The sequence below is a fragment of the Lonchura striata genome, chromosome 27, assembly GCF_050655825.1.
Source record: "Lonchura striata isolate lonStrDom1 chromosome 27, ASM5065582v1, whole genome shotgun sequence".
NCBI lineage: Eukaryota > Metazoa > Chordata > Aves > Passeriformes > Estrildidae > Lonchura > Lonchura striata.
Genome location: NC_140729.1, coordinates 5,774,068 through 5,798,450, shown reverse-complemented (window position 1 = coordinate 5,798,450; position 24,383 = coordinate 5,774,068).

The following is a 24,383-nucleotide window of genomic DNA, read 5'->3' as shown; positions in this document are numbered from 1 at the left end:
AAAGCCTTTTTGTACCATGAATACAGTGTGGCAGGGGCTGCAAGAGAGAAACAGGCCTCTAGTGCTGACAGCAGCCACCCAACAGCACCCTAATCCTCTTTCCTCTGTTGCAGGGTGACAGTGGAGGGCCTCTGGTGTGCAAAGATAACCATGCTGGCTACTTTTGGCTTGTTGGAGTGACCAGCTGGGGAAAAGGCTGTGTCAGAACAAAACGCCCGGGAGTCTACACCTCCACTCAGTACTTCTACAACTGGATCCTGATTCAGATGGGCATGCGTCCACCTGGAACAGACACTCTAGCACCAGAGACAACCTACATCTCAACCCCTCTTGAGCAGCCAGAGCCAACACTGACAGAGTCAAACTGCTCTACTCCCACTCCATATCCTGAGTCAGCTGAAACAGCTACTCCAAGACCAGAGCCAACCTTCAGCTCAGCCCCCTTGGAGCAGCCAGAGTCAGCACCAACAGAGTCAGGCTGCTCTACTCCCACTCCATGTCCAGAGTCAGCTGAAACAGCCACTCCAGCACCAGAGCCAACCTTCAGCTCAACCTCTTTTGAGCAGCCAGAGCCAACACCAACAGAGTCAAACTGCTCTACTCCCACTCCATGTCCAGAGTCAGCTGAAACAGCCACTCCAGCACCAGAGCCAACCTTCAGCTCAACCCCTTTTGAGCAGCCAGAGCCAACACCAACAGAGTCAGGCTGCTCCACTCCCACTCCATGTCCAGAGTCAGCTGAAACAGCCACTCCAGCACCAGAGCCAACCTTCAGCTCAACCCCTTTTGAGCAGCCAGAGCCAACACCAACAGAGTCAGGCTGCTCTACTCCCACTCCATGTCCAGAGTCAGCTGAAACAGCTACTCCAGCACCAGAGCCAACCTTCAGCTCAGCCCCCTTGGAGCAGCCAGAGTCAGCACCAACAGAGTCAGGCTGCTGTACTCCCACTCCTGATCACTCAACTGCAACAGCCACACCAGAGCCAGAGTCGACCTCAAACCCCTCTGAGGAGCCAATGTCAATGCAACCTCTCTTGCCTGCTCCACATCCATACCAGATAGTGGTGAAATTCTTAACTCGGGTGCACCAGATACTGCTGGGCCTCATGAGAAAAAAGACATGGGCAGCAGGATGAACAGGATCCACTGCAGGCTGCAGTGGACCATGACCATTACATACTGGGGCAGTGCCTGCTCGTCCAAAGGCAGCCTCAGGTCAAAGGCGTCCTCTGTCCTGCCAATCTTCCTCCTCTGCATGCACAAATGCTGAAATTTATTTAGTTGTGTAAATAAAGTTGCCTGTTACCACTGTTAGCATGTGTTTGTAGTCCAGTCCAGTCTCCTGTGCAAGGCAAGGACTCCCAAGCCAGGCACCAGCAAAACAAAGCTCTGATGGGAGAAGGGACACAGGTCACAGGGGGCTACAGCTCTTGAGGACAGCAGTTGGGAACACTGTTTTATGCTGCCCAGCAGTGGAATCCCTGGGTGCGGGACTTGAAACTCAACTCTCATGACTCAGGGAACACCGTTCTAGAAAGTCTCAAGGCTGAAGATTGGCCGGACACAGGCTGAGGAGGAGTTCCACAGCCAGAAGTTCCACAGCCAGGAGCAAGGATTTCTGAGCAGTGGGCAGACCAGAAGAGCTTTGTGCCACCCCCAGTGTTGTGATAGATGAACTGTCCACAGCTCCCCTGCAGACACTGCTGGCACTCAGACTGACTCCACATCTGTCAAAGACATAAGGAATATTTTGGCAAAGTGCCTCATGTTCCCCTACTGAGCATCCTTACCACCCTCTCTGAGGAAGCCACATCCCTGTGCTAAGGCTGGAAAGCAAACACCCAAACCCAAACCCTTTACTTCTTCCCTAGCACACCCACCCCAAAGAAACTCAGAACCAAAATTAAAACAAAACACCCCCACCAAATAACACCCCCAAAAAAACCCACCTCCACATTAAAAAATTAAAACTGGACTATTGAATTAATTTCCCATACATTCATAAACTAGATTATCTCTGTGAAGAGGCATCATCTGGCTTTTGCATAACCAATACTTGGCAACTAAAGTTATATTAGGGGATTTTATTATAGGTTGGGTGTTAGGTTTTCTATCCCATATGCAATGGAATGTGAGGTTTTCTATCCCATATGTGAGGGTTTCTGTCCCATATTCAATGGCATGTGAGGTTTTCTATCCCATATATGAAGTTTTCTATCCCATACTCAATGGGATATTAGGTTTTCTATCCCATCTGCATATTTTCCCCATTCCCTGGAGCCTCTTGCACTTTTTGGAACCTCTGCCAGCAACATTCTACTCCTTGATCTCGGTTTTAATATGTTCAACATATTAATTGTCAAACATTATTAGTGTTTGTTCTTAAGCACACATATGCTTTGGTCAGTACAGAATTCTTAAAAAAAAGGTTTGGCAAAGTAAATGGTTGATAAATCAAGGGAACAGAGAAAAAGTAAACTGTAAGGAGAATGTACATAAATAAATACAAACTTTTACCTTCATCAGGTAGCTGAGACTTCTTTCACTGAAGACATCCCTAAGGAATCCCATTTCCTCTTTATGATTTGAATCAGGTCTTAGCTGAGATGTCAAAAGGGCCAAAGTTTCATGCAACCCTAAATTTAGATTCAGGACAGAACAAAAACATTCTACACAGCATTTCTCACAGGACCTTCTACTGCAGTCTTAACAGTCACTACATTTATTTGGGTATCACATTGATGATCATCACATTTGCAGAGACTTGTGATTATCTCGTGTTTATCCACAGCTCATTTTGCAACACTCCCCTCATAAGTGTCAAGCACACCATCATATTAAGGCAAAATCTAACAAAGCAATATATATTTCTTAAGAAATTATCTTTCACATTTAACACTTCATGTTTATTACTCCTTGTTTCCAGAACCCTTTGTTTCCCCTCTTACAAATTTGAAATTTTAGTACCACAGCAGACTCTCAAACTGATTGAATGACCTTTTTTTGCACAGGTAGCAGCTCTACCTCCCCAGCAGCTTTGCTTACAAGTGTTATCCTGCCCCTTCCACTCTGAGGCACCTATAAAAAGCCAGGCCTGACCAGAGGAAGAAAGGATAAAGTGTAGATTTCCATTGTGGTGGAATCAAAGCTTGTGGCTAGTTTTCTAAAAAAATATTTAAATATCCCAATTTTGCAACACACAGAGCCAGACAAAGGCCAGATTTTTCCCGGTGAACCATGTCTGGGAACACAGGACCAAAACAAAACAGGAAATATAAAAAGGTGGAGGGGGTTCAAATCTATTCCTGTGGCTATTCTCTCCACGAACCTTAGAGTGGATTTTGATCCAGGAGACTCAAACTCACTCCTGCTTTAATCCTAAGCATCATTTATTATCTGTGACTTCTCCTGGGCAGCATACTGGAGAAGCTAGTAAAGTAGCCTTGAACAAAGACACTTATTTTAAGTTAAAAGGAAGGATATTTACAATGTTTATCAACCCCTGTTCAGAAAATATTAAGAAATGACACAGCAAGCAGCAGAGATATATGGGCTGATCTTTAGTAAGCACATGTAGAAGGCACTGTTACACTGAGGGGTCCAATTCTGCCTATCAGAATATATTCAGGTCTATCAGAATATATTCAGATCTATCAGAATATATTCAAGTCTATCAGAGTATATTCAGGTCTATCAGAGTATATTTGGGTGCTCTAGGGTTAGTAGGAAACTGATCCTGACAAACTTTATTAATTTTCACCTTTTACATTCCACCTTCCTTCTTGTAGGTAATTGCTCAGAAACTTCAGTTGAATTATCTTAATTCTATTACATTTTACTCCTATTTAAATTATTTTTATGTGTGAAACAGGTATGACAAGATTTCAGTCACTGCTCTGTTGAAAGCATGCAGCTGAATTACCTGAGTCTTCTGAAAGCACTGGCATGGCTTTGTTCTTACTCTTAGAGACAAATGTTCAACTTCAACCAAGAAGATTTTTCTTCTTTCTGGACTGTGGTTCAGAAGCACTCCTGAAATGAGCAAACATAATACCTAAGCTCAAATATGCAAGAAAAATGTCAGGCATGTAAAAATAGCATTTTTTTTAGTTTTCAGTATAACCTGGATCGAGCAGAGTTCTGCAGTTATTCTGCTGTGCAAGTAACAATGTAAAATACTAGGTTATGTAATGAAATGTAAGTAAAATGAAAAAATACTAGGTTATATAATAACCATATTGTATCTTGGATAAAGCTGAGGCTGAAGAGAGTAGCTCTCAAGATAGGTCTAAATAACCATCTGAAAAAACAGAAGGGAAGGGATGTTTGAAAGCACTGGAAAACATCACGTGCAGAAACAGAGCATGCAGGAAGATGTCACACCACCAGATGTTCTGGGGCTTCCTAAAAGCTCATCTCAAAGAAATGTCCACATCCCTGGGATTCTGAGGAAACGAGGGTACACTTACATGCAGCTCCTTAAAGCTGGCAGGACTGGCACTCTACCAACCCTGGTCACAGGTACTAAGAATGTTATAAAAAATAAAGCTACTTCCACTGCCCAGAAATTGGTTTGGATATTTCTCTTGCAGATGACTCTTGTTACCGAGAGCAAATTACTCCAGAGAAATATTTTTATTTTTATTTTAAAGAAAATCAAAACTGAATCCATGTATGTAATTGCCAGTCCAAGAATAAACATGTTTCAGGGCACTTACAATCTTTTACATGCTTATAAAATTCATTGGAGTAGTTTATAAAAATAAACCTCCGTAACAGCACAACATACTCCAGCTCTTTGCTGAGTACAAAAAAGGATGCTCCTTGTGTTTCTATTTGTAGATAAGTCTCTCAGAGTTTTATTGTATGAAACAAGTTTGACGGTCTTCCAATTCAAATTTTCTTGATTAGCTGCCTGAAAATACCATAGTACTGCATGACAAATTAGCATTTACTTATTTAGAATTTTCTTGATTCTTGAGTTTCTCTACAACATAGTGATATACTAAGCTCAACAGTCAGCTGTGTTTTACACCCTGTATTTTCTACCACTACAATTAATTAATCCATCTGGGCATAGGTGGACTTCTCTAAGTAAAGGAACTGAGTGTTGAAATTTCACTCTAATCCATGGATTGTGCTCCAGTGCATTATATATACTATACCTTTATTTAAACACTCTTATGACCTATTGCTTAGAAGAAATAAACATTTCACTCAACACGCTTCATGCCAAAGGAATTTATAGGCAATTCATTCGACTGCTTTGGTTCCTTGACTATGGCATTTCATTTGACATATATTTAAATCATCTCAAATTATTAGAAAGAACTTTAATTGCATGCTTCATCTTTGCAACAATGTGGTTCCTACAGTCAAACCTATTTTGCACTAAACCCCACGAAAAGCCAAGATATTTTCTAGATTCTTAGTGAAAAATAGCCCACACAGGAACCTGGAAAACACACATTTCAGCATCGTAAAAACCTGACAGCAAACTCAGGAGTATCAGAATTAGTCTAGGCACAGCAATCAAAATGGAGACTTCCCCTAGAGGCATCTTCCATGCTCTGTAAAGATCTCGTTACACAGAACTGCCTGGAATGAACACTCCAAAGAATGAAAAGCATTCCATACCCAGGGCTGGCTTCAGAGCTATGACAATCAGCCTCAGCATGTGGTATTTTGCAAGATGGGTCTCAAAACCACAAATCACTGCAGCATCAATAGGCACAAATACATTTTTCCTCTTTAAAAATATCTACCTAAAAGTTAATTCATTTTTCACACAAAATGTGAAAAATGCTAAGAGCTAAATAAAGGGCTAATAAAGAGCTAAATAAACCCAACTGATGCTTGCCATAGGGTCAAAACAGAAGATAAAACAGAAGTGTAACATGATCTGGCATATCCCTATTAACTTGTAGAATAAACCTATTGTGGTTCACAGCCTAACACTACATAAAGCTTCTGTAATCCAGATTGTACCATTCAAAGCACTAGTTGCTTTCAGAAAGCATCTGCAGTTTAACATTTTACACGACCCTAGCGAATAGGTCAGAAAATCCATCAGTATCCTGACCGGGCCATAGGTGATAGCTGACGGCCACACAGATTTCTCCTCCTGTCAAACCTGAGCGATGCTCTTTCGCGGGGTAGCGTAGGTACTGTAGCAGGGAAAAACTCTACTCTGGTGCTGCCCGAGCACAGACAGAACCGCGCATCCCTGCTGGGCACCGCGGGCCGGACTCTGCCCCAGAGCCCCACGTCAGGGGCGGCCCCGGGCTCAGCCGGGCAACCCTCGGCCGGCCCGGGGCCCGCCCGACACCCCACGGGCAAGGGCTGTCCCGCCCCAGGGAGAGCTTCGTGTGAGCTCCACCGAGCCGCTGATTCTGCCGGAGGCGACACCCGAGGGCCCAGACCGCCTCACGGCCGCGTCCGGAGGAGGCTGCGCTCCGCACGGAGCGGACAGCGGCGGCCCTGCCCGAGCTGCTCGCCGAGCCGCGAGGCCGCCCTCAGCAGCGAGCACATTCCCGCACCACTGCGAGGGTGGTGGAGGGCCGTACGTGTCTGGCAGGGCGGCTCGGAGGCGCTGGTGTTCCCCTGGCCGCTGCAGACCCTCACGCTGAAGTTTCCTTCTCTCGTGCCCTCAGGGCTCCCAGAGCCGCCCTGGGCTCTGGTGGAGCAGGCCGGGGCTGCTCCATCCCGGGGCACTGGGCAAAGCCATTCCTTGGTGTGGGTTTGATGTTCCCCACACAGACAGCGCCGGGCTGTTTTGGGGGCTGTTTTGGGGAATTGGGGCTGTTCTGAAGACTCGGCTGCAGCCCTGCTCAGAGGGACCGGGAGAGGCCCAGCAGCACGGAGCCAGCCTGTCTGGAGCACTGGGGCACCGAGCAGGACGCAAAACCTGCTACAGAGAGGTGCCACTGGCCACAGCAGCAAATGAGGAAATCTTCCTCTGGCTGCAGGTCAGGGAGCAGCGGGTGTGATCAGCGGCGTTCCATGCCCCTGTAAGGTGGAGGTGGAGATTGGAAGAGCCTCTGGAGGGACTGGCTGGACGCTGCAGTGGTCAGTGTGACACGGAGCTGTGGCCGGCCTGGTCAGTGCAGGTCACTCTGGCCCCTCTGTTTGGAGGCACAGGTCACCTCGGGGCTGGAGCCCAGCTGGAGTCAGGAGAGGCTGCGCTCAGCAGTGCCTCTGGAGTTGATAATCTCTCTCTGATTCCCGTGTGGTTCATGTGCCACTTCCCAAACAGCACGGAGAAGCCCACCTCTGCCTTTAGTGTGCTTTGAGAAAGCCCAGCTCAAACCTGCTTAGTTTTCTAGTGAGGGAATTTGTCTTTCTCCACAGGCTGCAGAACCCGGGAGTAGGTTGCCAAGTGTGGACAGTTGGATGTTTTCCTTTCACTGACCACTGGGGCTTTGGGGTCCTGTGTAAATCCATGGGGCAGAGGGATGCTGGGATCAGGTGGCAGTGCTGGCTGCTGGAACGTGCCAGGATCCTTGTCTGCAAGCTGCAGTTGAGTGCATTCTGTAATTCCTGAACCAGAGGTGCTCACCTGCCTCTCCCATCGAGTGGGTTTGTTTTTTGGGGTCCTGTATTTCTTTCTTGTTGTCTTCCACAAATCCAGGGAAAAACACGCATTTTATTTCAGTTCTTCTCCTCACCTAATCCTCTAGCTGCTCATCTAGAGGTCTCTTGCAGCCCCTGATACTGAAGGAGTCTTTTCAGGGTTACCTAGGGGCTCTGTGGGGTGAGAGCTCATGGATGAAGTGCTGCTTGTGGCCAGGGAGCAATGGAATGGCAAGCAGCTGGCTCTCTGGGTAGAGAGGTCTCATTTCTAGCTAAGGGAACCTATTTCTGGCTCTGATCCACAAACTGGGTCAGGTCCAGGCAGTTCTCTCTGGACTGCCCACACTGGTAAATGCAGCTGCCTCAACTTCTAATTTTTCTTTTTTTCAGACTCCATTGATGATGTGTCTTATGACCTCCTGGAATGCCATGGCCAAAGGAACCTTCTTTTCAGCTGCAGGGGTGGCACCTTCATCATGTGCTGCCCTTCTGGAGCAGGAGCTGCTGGCACATCAGCCATTGATCTGAGGGAATGAAGCAGGGTGCACAGGAGAGCATTTCTCAGAGCCAGAGGCCATGGAACAGGGTGGATGCAAGCTTGGGGAGTTCACCTCATATTAAAATCCTCTGTGGCCTATGGGGAAACAGCAAATCTCTCTCTGCAAAGCCTAAGACTGGAATATGCCAGCACCCATCATGCCAATATGTCCCTGTCTTGTTTCCAGACAAACCTCCTGTTAAACCTGCCAGAGTTGCCAAGATGACCAGAAAAGTGAGGGCCTTTCAGACAAATCCTCTTCCCCTTGAAGACCTCTCTGAGCTCCCCAGCTCCTTCTGATCTCTGCCCCATCCTTGGCTTTCCACCCCTCTCCCTGCCTCAGGAGCCATTGCTGGGAAGGATTTACCAGCTTTGGGAACTGGGAGCTTCAAGATTGAAGACTTCCAGCAGGAGCCCCAGTTCCCAGATGTACCCAGTACATCTGTAAATCTCCCCCACAACTGTTATTTGCTAAATGGAGCAGTCCCAGCAGTGCTGTATTTCATCCCAGCATTTATTTAGCTTTATTTTTTGTGCTGTACAATGTGGCTGCTTCAGTGAGGCCGTGGTCCCCCCACCTTCCCCTGCCTGGCCTGGCTGTCCCCAGGGCACCTTGCTGAACTCTCCCATGGTGCTGCTTACTCCTGGGCTTGTGTCACATGTCCTTTCTAGAGGATGATTTTATTCAGCAAACTCCTGGTGCAGGACAGCAAAGCTGCAGAGATGAGCACAGACGCCAACAGAGAACCTGGGTGTGCTGAGGCAGGACATGGAACTGATGCAGGCCAAAACTGCCCCAGGGTCACCCCATTCCAGTCAGGAGTGTGGTATCAGGGCTACCAAACCGTGAAGTGTGGTAGCCCCTCTGTGCATCCCTGTGGGATGAGGAGGACAAGGCAGGGGAGTGTGTGAATGGGGAGGGAAGAGCTTCCAGGTGTTCTGGATGAGGTGTGGTAGAGCCAGGGCAGCCTTCCTGTGCACCTCAGGTGAAGTGCTGAGGGAGTGACCTTCACACAAAGCCTTGGGTTTTCCCACTGCATTCCCCAGGTGCAGCAGAATGTCAGAGAAGGAATCAAAGCACGGAGGATTTCCAGTGAAGGAGATACTGGGAGGAGTTGGACATGTGTTCTTCCATTCCATAAAACAAGGAAAACCAGGGGCCAGAGAGAGGGATAAGGAGTTTCCAACGTCTGCCAATCCCTGGTGACTGCCCTCCCTGCCCTGCCAGACCCTCTGGCACAGATTCCAAAGCTGTGGGGCAGATCATGAGGGTGAATGTCCTGGTTCTGGCCAGGATGGGGTAAATTTTTGCCATAACCAGGACAGGGCATGGCCAGGACGTGGAGGTTGTTCTGAACCACTCCACAACATTTTCCAGGGACAGGGGAAGAAATCTCCGCTGGATAACATGCATGACAGCCTGGTTGGGTACTGCCAGGCTCTATGGGGTGGATGGTTGCATGTGAATTGTCCCAGTCCATTATTAATATTGTTGCGGTTACTGCTCATTTTCTTGTTTCATTGCTGTTTCCATTATATTGTTCTTGTCTCAACCCACAGTCTTTAACTTTTGTGCTTCCAGTTCTATTCTCAAGCCCACCAGAGAAGGGAGGGGAGAGGGAGAAGGGAGTGAGGAGCAGTGGTTTGCAGTGTTCCAGTGGAAACACCAGACTGGGGAATGCCATTCCCAAACCACAAAAGTGAGTGCATGAGCACTCTCCATCTCAGTCCCTTGTTTTCTGCAGCCATGACCTCCAGCACCAGTCTCCAAAGCAAGAGGCAGCACTGAGGCATTTGCAGTACTCACCCTGCTCCAGACATGGAGAATGTATAAACAGACTCAGAAGGGCTTCCTCATGGCATTGAAACTCCTGTCAGCTTCTCGCACTCTGCCATGGTCAGCAATTCCTCTTGCAACACTCAGGAGTTTCCAGGTTTGTTCCATCAGCTAAGGCTTATGTGCCTTGAAGCATCCCCCCAAGTAGTTTGCACATGGCATTGTTCCTTCCTGTCCTCTTTCTAGCTTTGATGTGCTAGTTTTCTCCATCGTGTGGTGGCTCTGAGCACCCTCTCTGACCAAACACTGCCTTTGGAGTGACTTTCCCTCTGTGCCAGATTTGTCTGCCCATGGTGTCGTTTTGCATGTGCGAGGCAAGGGACCCCTTTTGCCTTTCACAACCTTCAAGGTCCCTTCCAGCCCAAACCATTCTGTGGTTCTGTGAGGCTGTGGCCTTTCCCTGCCCTCTGAGGACACTGTGCCCAGAACCTGGAACCACCCACTCTGTGACATCAGCCCCAGGTGCCATGGACAGTGCAGTTGCTGCAGCACTCGTCAGAGACTGCACTGGAAGAGACAAGCTTTTGTCTCTTTCAGCTGACAGATGCTGCTGACAGCGATGAATCTTCTGTACCTGTACCTCTTCATCCTGCTGGCTGTGTACAGACCTGCACATGGTACCTGGGGCAACTGCAGGTATGGCCCCAGGCTCTAGGAGGGTGCTTGTCCCCCATTGCCACACCCCAAACCCCATGTGGGAGCCTCCTTGCCAGCACCCAGGTACTGGAACAGAAGGGCAGTAATGATTTTGTGCTTCCAGAGGGACCTGTGGGCTCCGGCCCATGGCTTCTGACTACAACTCCATAGATGCTGACTACCGAATTGTGACTGGCACAGGTGCCCTGCCAGGGGCCTGGCCCTGGATTGTCAGCATCCAGGACCCCAGGAAAATAGGCACCGGCCATACATGTGGAGGGTCCCTCATCAGCCCACAGTGGGTCCTCACAGCAGCCCATTGCTTCCTCCAGGCCAGGTAAGGAGGAGCAGGGAATGAGGGTATCCTCACCACACAAACAGTTGCCCAGCCTGCAGCACCTCAATACTACGGGGCCCAACTGAGGGACTGCTCAGAAGGCTGGGCTCGTGCCACTGCTGCCCAGCAGCCTCCAGTGTGGCATTCCTGGAGCCTAAGGCATGCTAGGGCAGTCACACTCCTCATTGCCCTGCTTTCCTCTCTGCCTTGAGAAGCAGAAGGAAGGGAAGTGCTGAGCTGCCACAGTGATGCCTTTTCAGGACTACCTAAAAACAGGCCAGACAAGGAATAAAAAGTGATTATATTTATTGAAGGGCCTCCAGGTCCATTTTAGGCAAAACAAAAGACCCCCCCCAAGTGCTACAACCCAAAATTGACCACGGGTCAAAGGTTTTCACACCTATAAATTTGGACCATTTGCATATTTAGGGTTAATCTTCTAATTACAGCTTCAGGTAATGAAGTCATTTACCCCCAGTTTGCTCCCCTCAACTCACTTTTGTTTCCATCTCTCGAGGCCTGAGGCAGTGAGGTATCCTTGATTGCCAGGCCTGGAGAGGAATTTTTGTGACCAGAATGGGAAAGCAGCAGCAGCTCACACTGTGTGCAGAATTTAGTTATACAGTAAAAAACTGCAGGATTACAAATGGATGAAAAATACAAAAGCTAAAATCCTAAGGCATCAACAGCACACGGCTCTGCTCTTCCTCAGACCCCTCTCTGCCTTGCAGGAATGTCACCATGTGGCGTGTGCTGATCGGGGCCACCAAGCTGACCCATCTGGGCCCTGAAACTCAGGTGCGCCACATCAAGCGGCTCCTGGCCCACCAGGAGTACACGGCTGATTCCCAGCAGAACGACATCGCCCTGCTGGAGCTGGACAAGCCCGTGGAGTGCAGTGACTACGTCCAGCTTGCCTGCGTGCCCAATGCCTCGCTCACAGTGTCAGAGCTGAAAACCTGCTACATTGCTGGCTGGGGTTCTGCCACTGCAAAAGGTGAGTTCCCAAAAAGGGCCCTGAGGGTGAGCTGGGCACACCAGCAAGATGGGTTTGGCTTCCTGACAGCACAAACCAAAGTCAGGCTGTAGGATGTATGCCTCTGGAGAGCTGGGCCTGGCCTGCTCCCCAAAGGCAGACAGAAAGGACACAGCGCTTCAACAACTGCTCCAGAGGCAAAGCCAAGCCCTAGGGAATGAGTTCACCCCCAGACAGGGGAGTGGAACTGGCAAAGAGCTGCTGGGTGCCCATTCCTTCCTGTGCTTGCAGCTCAGGGTCCGAGTGATGTCCTGCAGGAAGCCAAGGTCCGTCTCCTGGATATCCGGCTGGTTAACAGCAGCCGTCGGTACGCTGGGGCCATCCACACCCACAACCTGTGTGCTGGCTACCCACGGGGTGGCATGGACACCTGCCAGGTATGAGTGCTGGGAGCCAGCAGCGAAGGTACCCCGTCACCATGGGCTTTGTCTGGCAAACCACTTTTCCTCCACTGCTGGAGTTTCCTTGCCAAGTGACCGTGTTCCCCAGGCCTGCCCCTCTGCCCAGAAAGCCCATCCAGTGTTCTCAGCAGCCCACAGATCCAGATTCTGGATGATCTATGCTCTGCCCATCCAGGATCACTGTGCAGATACAAAAGGGGGCCTTCACAGACACCCACCCTGTTCCCAGCTAAGGTTCTTGAGACTCCAGCACCTGAGCAAAGCCTTTTTGTACCATGAATACAGCTGTGGCAGGGGCTGCAAGAGAGAAACAGGCCTCTAGTGCTGACAGCAGCCACCCAACAGCACCCTAATCCTCTTTCCTCTGTTGCAGGGTGACAGTGGAGGGCCTCTGGTGTGCAAAGATAACCATGCTGGCTACTTTTGGCTTGTTGGAGTGACCAGCTGGGGAAAAGGCTGTGTCAGAACAAAACGCCCGGGAGTCTACACCTCCACTCAGTACTTCTACAACTGGATCCTGATTCAGATGGGCATGCGTCCACCTGGAACAGACACTCTAGCACCAGAGACAACCTACATCTCAACCCCTCTTGAGCAGCCAGAGCCAACACTGACAGAGTCAAACTGCTCTACTCCCACTCCATATCCTGAGTCAGCTGAAACAGCTACTCCAAGACCAGAGCCAACCTTCAGCTCAGCCCCCTTGGAGCAGCCAGAGTCAGCACCAACAGAGTCAGGCTGCTCTACTCCCACTCCATGTCCAGAGTCAGCTGAAACAGCCACTCCAGCACCAGAGCCAACCTTCAGCTCAACCTCTTTTGAGCAGCCAGAGCCAACACCAACAGAGTCAAACTGCTCTACTCCCACTCCATGTCCAGAGTCAGCTGAAACAGCCACTCCAGCACCAGAGCCAACCTTCAGCTCAACCCCTTTTGAGCAGCCAGAGCCAACACCAACAGAGTCAGGCTGCTCCACTCCCACTCCATGTCCAGAGTCAGCTGAAACAGCCACTCCAGCACCAGAGCCAACCTTCAGCTCAACCCCTTTTGAGCAGCCAGAGCCAACACCAACAGAGTCAGGCTGCTCTACTCCCACTCCATGTCCAGAGTCAGCTGAAACAGCTACTCCAGCACCAGAGCCAACCTTCAGCTCAGCCCCCTTGGAGCAGCCAGAGTCAGCACCAACAGAGTCAGGCTGCTGTACTCCCACTCCTGATCACTCAACTGCAACAGCCACACCAGAGCCAGAGTCGACCTCAAACCCCTCTGAGGAGCCAATGTCAATGCAACCTCTCTTGCCTGCTCCACATCCATACCAGATAGTGGTGAAATTCTTAACTCGGGTGCACCAGATACTGCTGGGCCTCATGAGAAAAAAGACATGGGCAGCAGGATGAACAGGATCCACTGCAGGCTGCAGTGGACCATGACCATTACATACTGGGGCAGTGCCTGCTCGTCCAAAGGCAGCCTCAGGTCAAAGGCGTCCTCTGTCCTGCCAATCTTCCTCCTCTGCATGCACAAATGCTGAAATTTATTTAGTTGTGTAAATAAAGTTGCCTGTTACCACTGTTAGCATGTGTTTGTAGTCCAGTCCAGTCTCCTGTGCAAGGCAAGGACTCCCAAGCCAGGCACCAGCAAAACAAAGCTCTGATGGGAGAAGGGACACAGGTCACAGGGGGCTACAGCTCTTGAGGACAGCAGTTGGGAACACTGTTTTATGCTGCCCAGCAGTGGAATCCCTGGGTGCGGGACTTGAAACTCAACTCTCATGACTCAGGGAACACCGTTCTAGAAAGTCTCAAGGCTGAAGATTGGCCGGACACAGGCTGAGGAGGAGTTCCACAGCCAGAAGTTCCACAGCCAGGAGCAAGGATTTCTGAGCAGTGGGCAGACCAGAAGAGCTTTGTGCCACCCCCAGTGTTGTGATAGATGAACTGTCCACAGCTCCCCTGCAGACACTGCTGGCACTCAGACTGACTCCACATCTGTCAAAGACATAAGGAATATTTTGGCAAAGTGCCTCATGTTCCCCTACTGAGCATCCTTACCACCCTCTCTGAGGAAGCCACATCCCTGTGCTAAGGCTGGAAAGCAAACACCCAAACCCAAACCCTTTACTTCTTCCCTAGCACACCCACCCCAAAGAAACTCAGAACCAAAATTAAAACAAAACACCCCCACCAAATAACACCCCCAAAAAAACCCACCTCCACATTAAAAAATTAAAACTGGACTATTGAATTAATTTCCCATACATTCATAAACTAGATTATCTCTGTGAAGAGGCATCATCTGGCTTTTGCATAACCAATACTTGGCAACTAAAGTTATATTAGGGGATTTTATTATAGGTTGGGTGTTAGGTTTTCTATCCCATATGCAATGGAATGTGAGGTTTTCTATCCCATATGTGAGGGTTTCTGTCCCATATTCAATGGCATGTGAGGTTTTCTATCCCATATATGAAGTTTTCTATCCCATACTCAATGGGATATTAGGTTTTCTATCCCATCTGCATATTTTCCCCATTCCCTGGAGCCTCTTGCACTTTTTGGAACCTCTGCCAGCAACATTCTACTCCTTGATCTCGGTTTTAATAGGTTCAACATATTAATTGTCAAACATTATTAGTGTTTGTTCTTAAGCACACATATGCTTTGGTCAGTACAGAATTCTTAAAAAAAAGGTTTGGCAAAGTAAATGGTTGATAAATCAAGGGAACAGAGAAAAAGTAAACTGTAAGGAGAATGTACATAAATAAATACAAACTTTTACCTTCATCAGGTAGCTGAGACTTCTTTCACTGAAGACATCCCTAAGGAATCCCATTTCCTCTTTATGATTTGAATCAGGTCTTAGCTGAGATGTCAAAAGGGCCAAAGTTTCATGCAACCCTAAATTTAGATTCAGGACAGAACAAAAACATTCTACACAGCATTTCTCACAGGACCTTCTACTGCAGTCTTAACAGTCACTACATTTATTTGGGTATCACATTGATGATCATCACATTTGCAGAGACTTGTGATTATCTCGTGTTTATCCACAGCTCATTTTGCAACACTCCCCTCATAAGTGTCAAGCACACCATCATATTAAGGCAAAATCTAACAAAGCAATATATATTTCTTAAGAAATTATCTTTCACATTTAACACTTCATGTTTATTACTCCTTGTTTCCAGAACCCTTTGTTTCCCCTCTTACAAATTTGAAATTTTAGTACCACAGCAGACTCTCAAACTGATTGAATGACCTTTTTTTGCACAGGTAGCAGCTCTACCTCCCCAGCAGCTTTGCTTACAAGTGTTATCCTGCCCCTTCCACTCTGAGGCACCTATAAAAAGCCAGGCCTGACCAGAGGAAGAAAGGATAAAGTGTAGATTTCCATTGTGGTGGAATCAAAGCTTGTGGCTAGTTTTCTAAAAAAATATTTAAATATCCCAATTTTGCAACACACAGAGCCAGACAAAGGCCAGATTTTTCCCGGTGAACCATGTCTGGGAACACAGGACCAAAACAAAACAGGAAATATAAAAAGGTGGAGGGGGTTCAAATCTATTCCTGTGGCTATTCTCTCCACGAACCTTAGAGTGGATTTTGATCCAGGAGACTCAAACTCACTCCTGCTTTAATCCTAAGCATCATTTATTATCTGTGACTTCTCCTGGGCAGCATACTGGAGAAGCTAGTAAAGTAGCCTTGAACAAAGACACTTATTTTAAGTTAAAAGGAAGGATATTTACAATGTTTATCAACCCCTGTTCAGAAAATATTAAGAAATGACACAGCAAGCAGCAGAGATATATGGGCTGATCTTTAGTAAGCACATGTAGAAGGCACTGTTACACTGAGGGGTCCAATTCTGCCTATCAGAATATATTCAGGTCTATCAGAATATATTCAGATCTATCAGAATATATTCAAGTCTATCAGAGTATATTCAGGTCTATCAGAGTATATTTGGGTGCTCTAGGGTTAGTAGGAAACTGATCCTGACAAACTTTATTAATTTTCACCTTTTACATTCCACCTTCCTTCTTGTAGGTAATTGCTCAGAAACTTCAGTTGAATTATCTTAATTCTATTACATTTTACTCCTATTTAAATTATTTTTATGTGTGAAACAGGTATGACAAGATTTCAGTCACTGCTCTGTTGAAAGCATGCAGCTGAATTACCTGAGTCTTCTGAAAGCACTGGCATGGCTTTGTTCTTACTCTTAGAGACAAATGTTCAACTTCAACCAAGAAGATTTTTCTTCTTTCTGGACTGTGGTTCAGAAGCACTCCTGAAATGAGCAAACATAATACCTAAGCTCAAATATGCAAGAAAAATGTCAGGCATGTAAAAATAGCATTTTTTTTAGTTTTCAGTATAACCTGGATCGAGCAGAGTTCTGCAGTTATTCTGCTGTGCAAGTAACAATGTAAAATACTAGGTTATGTAATGAAATGTAAGTAAAATGAAAAAATACTAGGTTATATAATAACCATATTGTATCTTGGATAAAGCTGAGGCTGAAGAGAGTAGCTCTCAAGATAGGTCTAAATAACCATCTGAAAAAACAGAAGGGAAGGGATGTTTGAAAGCACTGGAAAACATCACGTGCAGAAACAGAGCATGCAGGAAGATGTCACACCACCAGATGTTCTGGGGCTTCCTAAAAGCTCATCTCAAAGAAATGTCCACATCCCTGGGATTCTGAGGAAACGAGGGTACACTTACATGCAGCTCCTTAAAGCTGGCAGGACTGGCACTCTACCAACCCTGGTCACAGGTACTAAGAATGTTATAAAAAATAAAGCTACTTCCACTGCCCAGAAATTGGTTTGGATATTTCTCTTGCAGATGACTCTTGTTACCGAGAGCAAATTACTCCAGAGAAATATTTTTATTTTTATTTTAAAGAAAATCAAAACTGAATCCATGTATGTAATTGCCAGTCCAAGAATAAACATGTTTCAGGGCACTTACAATCTTTTACATGCTTATAAAATTCATTGGAGTAGTTTATAAAAATAAACCTCCGTAACAGCACAACATACTCCAGCTCTTTGCTGAGTACAAAAAAGGATGCTCCTTGTGTTTCTATTTGTAGATAAGTCTCTCAGAGTTTTATTGTATGAAACAAGTTTGACGGTCTTCCAATTCAAATTTTCTTGATTAGCTGCCTGAAAATACCATAGTACTGCATGACAAATTAGCATTTACTTATTTAGAATTTTCTTGATTCTTGAGTTTCTCTACAACATAGTGATATACTAAGCTCAACAGTCAGCTGTGTTTTACACCCTGTATTTTCTACCACTACAATTAATTAATCCATCTGGGCATAGGTGGACTTCTCTAAGTAAAGGAACTGAGTGTTGAAATTTCACTCTAATCCATGGATTGTGCTCCAGTGCATTATATATACTATACCTTTATTTAAACACTCTTATGACCTATTGCTTAGAAGAAATAAACATTTCACTCAACACGCTTCATGCCAAAGGAATTTATAGGCAATTCATTCGACTGCTTTGGTTCCTTGACTATGGCATTTCATTTGACATATTTTTAAATCATCTCAAATTATTAGAAAGAACTTTAATTGCATGCTTCATCTTTGCAACAATGTGGTTCCTACAGTCAAACCTATTTTGCACTAAACCCCACGAAAAGCCAAGATATTTTCTAGATTCTTAGTGAAAAATAGCCCACACAGGAACCTGGAAAACACACATTTCAGCATCGTAAAAACCTGACAGCAAACTCAGGAGTATCAGAATTAGTCTAGGCACAGCAATCAAAATGGAGACTTCCCCTAGAGGCATCTTCCATGCTCTGTAAAGATCTCGTTACACAGAACTGCCTGGAATGAACACTCCAAAGAATGAAAAGCATTCCATACCCAGGGCTGGCTTCAGAGCTATGACAATCAGCCTCAGCATGTGGTATTTTGCAAGATGGGTCTCAAAACCACAAATCACTGCAGCATCAATAGGCACAAATACATTTTTCCTCTTTAAAAATATCTACCTAAAAGTTAATTCATTTTTCACACAAAATGTGAAAAATGCTAAGAGCTAAATAAAGGGCTAATAAAGAGCTAAATAAACCCAACTGATGCTTGCCATAGGGTCAAAACAGAAGATAAAACAGAAGTGTAACATGATCTGGCATATCCCTATTAACTTGTAGAATAAACCTATTGTGGTTCACAGCCTAACACTACATAAAGCTTCTGTAATCCAGATTGTACCATTCAAAGCACTAGTTGCTTTCAGAAAGCATCTGCAGTTTAACATTTTACACGACCCTAGCGAATAGGTCAGAAAATCCATCAGTATCCTGACCGGGCCATAGGTGATAGCTGACGGCCACACAGATTTCTCCTCCTGTCAAACCTGAGCGATGCTCTTTCGCGGGGTAGCGTAGGTACTGTAGCAGGGAAAAACTCTACTCTGGTGCTGCCCGAGCACAGACAGAACCGCGCATCCCTGCTGGGCACCGCGGGCCGGACTCTGCCCCAGAGCCCCACGTCAGGGGCGGCCCCGGGCTCAGCCGGGCAACCCTCGGCCGGCCCGGGGCCCGCCCGACACCCCACGGGCAAGGGCTGTCCCGCCCCAGGGAGAGCTTCGTGTGAGCTCCACCGAGCCGCTGATTCTGCCGGAGGCGACACCCGAGGGCCCAGACCGCCTCACGGCCGCGTCCGGAGGAGGCTGCGCTCCGCACGGAGCGGACAGCGGCGGCCCTGCCCGAGCTGCTCGCCGAGCCGCGAGGCCGCCCTCAGCAGCGAGCACATTCCCGCACCACTGCGAGGGTGGTGGAGGGCCGTACGTGTCTGGCAGGGCGGCTCGGAGGCGCTGGTGTTCCCCTGGCCGCTGCAGACCCTCACGCTGAAGTTTCCTTCTCTCGTGCCCTCAGGGCTCCCAGAGCCGCCCTGGGCTCTGGTGGAGCAGGCCGGGGCTGCTCCATCCCGGGGCACTGGGCAAAGCCATTCCTTGGTGTGGGTTTGATGTTCCCCACACAGACAGCGCCGGGCTGTTTTGGGGGCTGTTTTGGGGAATTGGGGCTGTTCTGAAGACTCGGCTGCAGCCCTGCTCAGAGGGACCGGGAGAGGCCCAGCAGCACGGAGCCAGCCTGTCTGGAGCACTGGGGCACCGAGCAGGACGCAAAACCTGCTACAGAGAGGTGCCACTGGCCACAGCAGCAAATGAGGAAATCTTCCTCTGGCTGCAGGTCAGGGAGCAGCGGGTGTGATCAGCGGCGTTCCATGCCCCTGTAAGGTGGAGGTGGAGATTGGAAGAGCCTCTGGAGGGACTGGCTGGACGCTGCAGTGGTCAGTGTGACACGGAGCTGTGGCCGGCCTGGTCAGTGCAGGTCACTCTGGCCCCTCTGTTTGGAGGCACAGGTCACCTCGGGGCTGGAGCCCAGCTGGAGTCAGGAGAGGCTGCGCTCAGCAGTGCCTCTGGAGTTGATAATCTCTCTCTGATTCCCATGTGGTTCATGTGCCACTTCCCAAACAGCACGGAGAAGCCCACCTCTGCCTTTAGTGTGCTTTGAGAAAGCCCAGCTCAAACCTGCTTAGTTTTCTAGTGAGGGAATTTGTCTTTCTCCACAGGCTGCAGAACCCAGGAGTAGGTTGCCAAGTGTGGACAGTTGGATGTTTTCCTTTCACTGACCACTGGGGCTTTGGGGTCCTGTGTAAATCCATGGGGCAGAGGGATGCTGGGATCAGGTGGCAGTGCTGGCTGCTGGAACGTGCCAGGATCCTTGTCTGCAAGCTGCAGTTGAGTGCATTCTGTAATTCCTGAACCAGAGGTGCTCACCTGCCTCTCCCATCGAGTGGGTTTGTTTTTTGGGGTCCTGTATTTCTTTCTTGTTGTCTTCCACAAATCCAGGGAAAAACACGCATTTTATTTCAGTTCTTCTCCTCACCTAATCCTCTAGCTGCTCATCTAGAGGTCTCTTGCAGCCCCTGATACTGAAGGAGTCTTTTCAGGGTTACCTAGGGGCTCTGTGGGGTGAGAGCTCATGGATGAAGTGCTGCTTGTGGCCAGGGAGCAATGGAATGGCAAGCAGCTGGCTCTCTGGGTAGAGAGGTCTCATTTCTAGCTAAGGGAACCTATTTCTGGCTCTGATCCACAAACTGGGTCAGGTCCAGGCAGTTCTCTCTGGACTGCCCACACTGGTAAATGCAGCTGCCTCAACTTCTAATTTTTCTTTTTTTCAGACTCCATTGATGATGTGTCTTATGACCTCCTGGAATGCCATGGCCAAAGGAACCTTCTTTTCAGCTGCAGGGGTGGCACCTTCATCATGTGCTGCCCTTCTGGAGCAGGAGCTGCTGGCACATCAGCCATTGATCTGAGGGAATGAAGCAGGGTGCACAGGAGAGCATTTCTCAGAGCCAGAGGCCATGGAACAGGGTGGATGCAAGCTTGGGGAGTTCACCTCATATTAAAATCCTCTGTGGCCTATGGGGAAACAGCAAATCTCTCTCTGCAAAGCCTAAGACTGGAATATGCCAGCACCCATCATGCCAATATGTCCCTGTCTTGTTTCCAGACAAACCTCCTGTTAAACCTGCCAGAGTTGCCAAGATGACCAGAAAAGTGAGGGCCTTTCAGACAAATCCTCTTCCCCTTGAAGACCTCTCTGAGCTCCCCAGCTCCTTCTGATCTCTGCCCCATCCTTGGCTTTCCACCCCTCTCCCTGCCTCAGGAGCCATTGCTGGGAAGGATTTACCAGCTTTGGGAACTGGGAGCTTCAAGATTGAAGACTTCCAGCAGGAGCCCCAGTTCCCAGATGTACCCAGTACATCTGTAAATCTCCCCCACAACTGTTATTTGCTAAATGGAGCAGTCCCAGCAGTGCTGTATTTCATCCCAGCATTTATTTAGCTTTATTTTTTGTGCTGTACAATGTGGCTGCTTCAGTGAGGCCGTGGTCCCCCCACCTTCCCCTGCCTGGCCTGGCTGTCCCCAGGGCACCTTGCTGAACTCTCCCATGGTGCTGCTTACTCCTGGGCTTGTGTCACATGTCCTTTCTAGAGGATGATTTTATTCAGCAAACTCCTGGTGCAGGACAGCAAAGCTGCAGAGATGAGCACAGACGCCAACAGAGAACCTGGGTGTGCTGAGGCAGGACATGGAACTGATGCAGGCCAAAACTGCCCCAGGGTCACCCCATTCCAGTCAGGAGTGTGGTATCAGGGCTACCAAACCGTGAAGTGTGGTAGCCCCTCTGTGCATCCCTGTGGGATGAGGAGGACAAGGCAGGGGAGTGTGTGAATGGGGAGGGAAGAGCTTCCAGGTGTTCTGGATGAGGTGTGGTAGAGCCAGGGCAGCCTTCCTGTGCACCTCAGGTGAAGTGCTGAGGGAGTGACCTTCACACAAAGCCTTGGGTTTTCCCACTGCATTCCCCAGGTGCAGCAGAATGTCAGAGAAGGAATCAAAGCACGGAGGATTTCCAGTGAAGGAGATACTGGGAGGAGTTGGACATGTGTTCTTCCATTCCATAAAACAAGGAAAACCAGGGGCCAGAGAGAGGGATAAGGAGTTTCCAACGTCTGCCAATCCCTGGTGACTGCCCTCCCTGCCCTGCCAGACCCTCTGGCACAGATTCCAAAGCTGTGGGGCAGATCATGAGGGTGAATGTCCTGGTTCTGGCCAGGATGGGGTAAATTTTTGCCATAACCAGGACAGGGCATGGCCAGGACGTGGAGGTTGTTCTGAACCACTCCACAACATTTTCCAGGGACAGGGGAAGAAATCTCCGCTGGATAACATGCATGACAGCCTGGTTGGGTACTGCCAGGCTCTATGGGGTGGATGGTTGCATGTGAATTGTCCCAGTCCATTATTAATATTGTTGCGGTTACTGCTCATTTTCTTGTTTCATTGCTGTTTCCATTATATTGTTCTTGTCTCAACCCACAGTCTTTAACTTTTGTGCTTCCAGTTCTATTCTCAAGCCCACCAGAGAAGGGAGGGGAGAGGGAGAAGGGAGTGAGGAGCAGTGGTTTGCAGTGTTCCAGTGGAAACACCAGACTGGGGAATGCCATTCCCAAACCACAAAAGTGAGTGCATGAGCACTCTCCATCTCAGTCCCTTGTTTTCTGCAGCCATGACCTCCAGCACCAGTCTCCAAAGCAAGAGGCAGCACTGAGGCATTTGCAGTACTCACCCTGCTCCAGACATGGAGAATGTATAAACAGACTCAGAAGGGCTTCCTCATGGCATTGAAACTCCTGTCAGCTTCTCGCACTCTGCCATGGTCAGCAATTCCTCTTGCAACACTCAGGAGTTTCCAGGTTTGTTCCATCAGCTAAGGCTTATGTGCCTTGAAGCATCCCCCCAAGTAGTTTGCACATGGCATTGTTCCTTCCTGTCCTCTTTCTAGCTTTGATGTGCTAGTTTTCTCCATCGTGTGGTGGCTCTGAGCACCCTCTCTGACCAAACACTGCCTTTGGAGTGACTTTCCCTCTGTGCCAGATTTGTCTGCCCATGGTGTCGTTTTGCATGTGCGAGGCAAGGGACCCCTTTTGCCTTTCACAACCTTCAAGGTCCCTTCCAGCCCAAACCATTCTGTGGTTCTGTGAGGCTGTGGCCTTTCCCTGCCCTCTGAGGACACTGTGCCCAGAACCTGGAACCACCCACTCTGTGACATCAGCCCCAGGTGCCATGGACAGTGCAGTTGCTGCAGCACTCGTCAGAGACTGCACTGGAAGAGACAAGCTTTTGTCTCTTTCAGCTGACAGATGCTGCTGACAGCGATGAATCTTCTGTACCTGTACCTCTTCATCCTGCTGGCTGTGTACAGACCTGCACATGGTACCTGGGGCAACTGCAGGTATGGCCCCAGGCTCTAGGAGGGTGCTTGTCCCCCATTGCCACACCCCAAACCCCATGTGGGAGCCTCCTTGCCAGCACCCAGGTACTGGAACAGAAGGGCAGTAATGATTTTGTGCTTCCAGAGGGACCTGTGGGCTCCGGCCCATGGCTTCTGACTACAACTCCATAGATGCTGACTACCGAATTGTGACTGGCACAGGTGCCCTGCCAGGGGCCTGGCCCTGGATTGTCAGCATCCAGGACCCCAGGAAAATAGGCACCGGCCATACATGTGGAGGGTCCCTCATCAGCCCACAGTGGGTCCTCACAGCAGCCCATTGCTTCCTCCAGGCCAGGTAAGGAGGAGCAGGGAATGAGGGTATCCTCACCACACAAACAGTTGCCCAGCCTGCAGCACCTCAATACTACGGGGCCCAACTGAGGGACTGCTCAGAAGGCTGGGCTCGTGCCACTGCTGCCCAGCAGCCTCCAGTGTGGCATTCCTGGAGCCTAAGGCATGCTAGGGCAGTCACACTCCTCATTGCCCTGCTTTCCTCTCTGCCTTGAGAAGCAGAAGGAAGGGAAGTGCTGAGCTGCCACAGTGATGCCTTTTCAGGACTACCTAAAAACAGGCCAGACAAGGAATAAAAAGTGATTATATTTATTGAAGGGCCTCCAGGTCCATTTTAGGCAAAACAAAAGACCCCCCCAAGTGCTACAACCCAAAATTGACCACGGGTCAAAGGTTTTCACACCTATAAATTTGGTCCATTTGCATATTTAGGGTTAATCTTCTAATTACAGCTTCAGGTAATGAAGTCATTTACCCCCAGTTTGCTCCCCTCAACTCACTTTTGTTTCCATCTCTCGAGGCCTGAGGCAGTGAGGTATCCTTGATTGCCAGGCCTGGAGAGGAATTTTTGTGACCAGAATGGGAAAGCAGCAGCAGCTCACACTGTGTGCAGAATTTAGTTATACAGTAAAAAACTGCAGGATTACAAATGGATGAAAAATACAAAAGCTAAAATCCTAAGGCATCAACAGCACACGGCTCTGCTCTTCCTCAGACCCCTCTCTGCCTTGCAGGAATGTCACCATGTGGCGTGTGCTGATCGGGGCCACCAAGCTGACCCATCTGGGCCCTGAAACTCAGGTGCGCCACATCAAGCGGCTCCTGGCCCACCAGGAGTACACGGCTGATT